Here is a 4,770-nt window from a genome sequence, read left to right on the forward strand (position 1 = left end):
TTCAAATCGGTCCATAATCTGGTACAGCTGTCATATAAACCGATCTTGAATCTTGACCTTTTGAGCCAGTAGAGCGCGCAATTCTTATCCGATTTGGCTGAAATTGTGTACAACGGTTATTCCCACGACCATCAACATACGTGTTTATTATGGTCTGAATCGGTTTATAGCCCGATACAGCTCCTATATAAATCGATCTCTCTATTTTACTTCATAAGCCCCCAAAGGGCGCAATTCTTATTCGAATTGGCTGACATATTACACAGGTCTCCAATATATAATTTAATTGTGGTCCGAACCGGACCATATCTTGATATCGCTCTAATAGCAGAGCAAATCTTTTCTTTTATCCTTTTTTTTTTGTCTAAGAAGAGATGCCGGGAAAAGAACTCGACAAATGCGATCCATGGTGGAGGGTACATAAGATTCGGCCCGACCGAACTTAGCACGCTTTTGCTACCAATAGCCATGCCAAGTACTGACCCTAACCTGATATAACTACCATATAAACAAATCTCTCGGTTTGATACCTTGATCGCCTTGAAGTTGCAATATTTGCTCGATTTTTTGCACGTAGTGTTCGGTTAGACTAAATTGAAGAGAGGGTGCAGATATTAATCCTCCCCATGGGACATACAAGCCAGTAATCGGCTTGTTGTGCGCTCTAAAAACTATAAAGTAACCTCTAAAAAAAAAATTTCAAGTTAGGAACACCGTGCCACCCATAAAACCCCCAACTGCCTTGAGTTCCACTCTCCTAAGTCGGTTTATGTCTGATATCGTGTCTCCACCTAAGTACCGGTATCTGTTGGACGCGAAAGCCGGGCAATGACAAAGGAAATACACCAACGTTTCATCATCTTTTCGCATGCCATACACATGCTATCACTTGCCGCACCGATTTTATATAAGTGAGCTCGTAGTCCTCCTTCTTACTTCCTTTCAATAATAGCGTCGTCTTCTCACGATCTGGATCTCCTCATAGGATTTTCGCTGTCCTACCGACCGTTTCGCTGTTCCACAATGTTGCATGCGCATTCGTCGCCCACTCTCTTAAATCGGACTGCGTCGAACCTAAACGCTTCTGGTTAACCAAGTTTATTGACGGCAGTCCTCTGGCCTTCACCGCCAAATCATATGCCCTTTCATTTCCCTTTACTCCGTTGTGGCGTCGCACCCAAACTATGAGGATTATGCCATCCCTGTTAATCTCCTTCTTACACTGCAAGACTGTTAATGACCTTACCGTCATGGTGGTTATTGCCCTTATGACAATTTTACTGGCTGTAAAGATGTTCACACTCGACATCATCGCATTAGCACTACATCATTCATGCATTCCGTGATCGCCCGGATCTCCGCCTGCAGGACCGTATTATGGTCAGGCAGTCTAATACAGATCTCAGTCCCTGGGATCTCAATGTAGAATCCCAGGACCACTCTGTTCTCTAGCTTTGATCCATCCGTGTAACATGATCTACCTGTTGGCAATACTAGGGTTGTCAAAAATTGGTCTGATATATTGGGTTGCCCAAAAAGTAATTGCGGATTTTTTAAAAGAAAGTAAATGCATTTTTAATAAAATTAGAATGAACTTTAATCAAATATACTTTTTTTCTAAAGCAAGCTAAAAGTAACAGCTGATAACCGACAGAAGAAAGAATGCAATTACAGAGTCACAAGCTGTGAAAAAATTTGTCAACGCCGACTATATGAAAAATCCGCAATTACTTTTTGGGCAACCCAATAGATCCCTTAAAAGCCGATATTCTGATTAGTATTTTACGTTCCCTAGAAGTTTAATTTGTTGCGTGATTTTAACTCATTCTTACTTGTTTAATTGTTTCCCTAAGTCTTGAATAAGTACATTAGCAAATAATTCATTATAAAGGGTGATTTTTTTGAGGTTAGGATTTTCATGCATTAGTATTTGACAGATCACGTGGGATTTCAGACATGGTGTCAAAGAGAAAGATGCTCAGTATGCTTTGACATTTCATCATGAATAGACTTACTAACGAGCAACGCTTGCAAATCATTGAATTTTATTACCAAAATCAGTGTTCGGTTCGAAATGTGTTCATTCACCGTAACGTTGCGTCCAACAGCATCTTTGAAAAAATACGGTCCAATGATTCCACCAGCGTACAAACCACACCAAACAGTGAATTTTTCGGGATGCATGGGCAGTTCTTGAACGGCTTCTGGTTGCTCTTCACTCCAAATGCGGCAATTTTGCTTATTTACGTAGCCATTCAACCAGAAATGAGCCTCATCGCTGAACGGTGAATGAACACATTTCGAACCGAACACTGATTTTGGTAATAAAATTCAATGATTTGCAAGCGTTGCTCGTTAGTAAGTCTATTCATGATGAAATGTCAAAGCATACTGAGCATCTTTCTCTTTGACACCATGTCTGAAATCCCACGTGATCTGTCAAATACTAATGCATGAAAATCCTAACCTCAAAAAAATCACCCTTTATATGAACTTTACTACCAGCTTCGTTAATTGAATGTCGGGTAAGCTACATTTAAGCACTATGATAATCCTATGACATTTTCATAGCTTAAAGTTCTACATGTGTATATCTGAAATACGATATGGGTAAATTATAAATGAAACCAAGTGTCCAAGTGTATCATAACATTAAATAACAATAAAAACTTATAACTACATGGTTTTGTAGTCCATACTCTGCAGTCTGCAGCCTGTAATTTGAAAATTGTTTTTAATTCATAATTGTATAGCAATTCCTGTTAATTACTCACTGTACTGCAACAAAGAATCGACATAGTTGCAGTTCTCTCTAGAAGCTATGTTGGTCTTCCCAAGCAATCATAGATCTGCGTTTCATTTTCAGTTCAACCGTAGTTTCAATGTCTACCAATTGTTGTGTTTGTTGCCATTTTTCCGGCTAAAGCGTCTAATTCTTGGTAATTTGTCGCTGTCTAAACATTAGCACAAAGTTTATAATTAGTATATAATTAGGTTGAACGACGTATGGGTGTGCATATACGCAGAGAAATATATATTAGGCTGTATAGTATTCACTTCTATGGAATATGTACTTGAAACAAGTCTGGACCGATCTGAACTAAATTCAAGAATAATGTCGAAGGGCCTAACATAATTCACTGTCCCAAATAAAACAAGTAAAAGTGCGAATCGTATTTTACCTCCACCTTAAGCCGGATTGCTCGAGTTTTTATACCCTCCACCATAAGATGGGGGGTATACTAATTTCGTCATTCTGTTTGTAACTACTCGAAATATTCGTCTGAGACCCCATAAAGTATATATATTCTTGATCGTCGTGACATTTTATGTCGATCTAGCAATGTCCGTCCGTCTGTCCGTCCGTCCGTCCGTCCGTCCGTCCGTCCGTCCGTCCGTCCGTCCGTCCGTCCGTCCGTCCGTCCGTCCGTCCGTCCGTCCGTCTGTCTGTCGAAAGCACGCTAACTTCCGAAGGAGTAAAGCTAGCCGCTTGAAATTTTGCACAAATACTTCTTGTTAGTGTAGGTCGGTTGGTATTGTAAATGGGCCATATCGGTCCATGTTTTGATATGGCTGCCATATAAACCGATCTTGGGTCTTGACTTCTTGAGCCTCTAGCGTGCGCAATTCTTATCCGATCAGAAAGAAATTTTGCACGACGTGTTTTGTTATGATATCCAACAACTGTGTTAAGTATGGTTCAAATCGGTCCATAACCTGATATAGCTGCCATATAAACCGATCTTGGGTCTTGACTTCTTGAGCCTCTAGAGGGCGCAATTCTTATCCGATTGGAATGAAATTTTGCACAACGTATGTTGTTATGATGTCCAATAATTGTTCTTATTATGGTTCAAATCGGTTCATAATCTGGTATAGCTGTCATATAAACCGATCTTGGATCTTGACTTCTAGAGCCAATTGAGGGCGCAATTCTCATCCGATTTGGCTGAAATTTTGTACAAGGGCTTCTCTCATGACCTTCAACATACGTGTCTGGTACAGCTTCCATATAAATCTATCGCCCGATTTTGCTTTTTGAGCCCCTACAAGGCGCAATTCTTATCCGAACGAACTGAAATATTACACAATGACTTCTACAATGTCAATCAGCATTCAATTATGGTCCGAATAGGACTATAACTTGGTATAGCTCCAATAGTATAACAGTTCTTATTCAATATTCTATGTTTGTCCAAAAATAAAAAGAGATACCGCGCAAAGAACTCGACAAATGCGATCAATGGTGGAGGGTATATAAGATTCGGCCCGGCCGAACTTAGCACGCTCTTACTTGTTTTGGAATGATTTAGCAAAATTTCAGGAACTGAGGCAAACTTCTCACTTATCAATGAGTGCTGTCCGATTCAAGTTTAAGATCAATGATAAGGGGCCTTCTTTTATAGCCGAGTGCGAACAACACACAGTGTTGCCTCCTAGTGTATTCGTTGGAAAAATTGTTAGAGTTCATATAGAGCTCTAAAATTTTGCACAGAAGTTTGAGTGCAATATAGAACAAGTAAAAAGGCGTTAAGTTCTGCCAGGCCGAACTCTGGGATACCCACCACCTCGGGTATATATGTAAGCCACATTTCGTCATGATCCGATGAAAAATGCGTTATTTATTGCCCCCATAACAGCTTTATCGAAATACGGTCCGATATGGACCAAATACTAATAAGTACAAGTCATTGCTTAATTGTGTATAACAAAATATTGGTCTTTTTGGTAGCTATATCTAAAAATAAACCGATCTGAACCATAAACAAC

The sequence above is a fragment of the Stomoxys calcitrans genome, chromosome 2 (assembly GCF_963082655.1).
Source record: "Stomoxys calcitrans chromosome 2, idStoCalc2.1, whole genome shotgun sequence".
Classification (NCBI taxonomy): Eukaryota; Metazoa; Arthropoda; class Insecta; order Diptera; family Muscidae; genus Stomoxys; species Stomoxys calcitrans.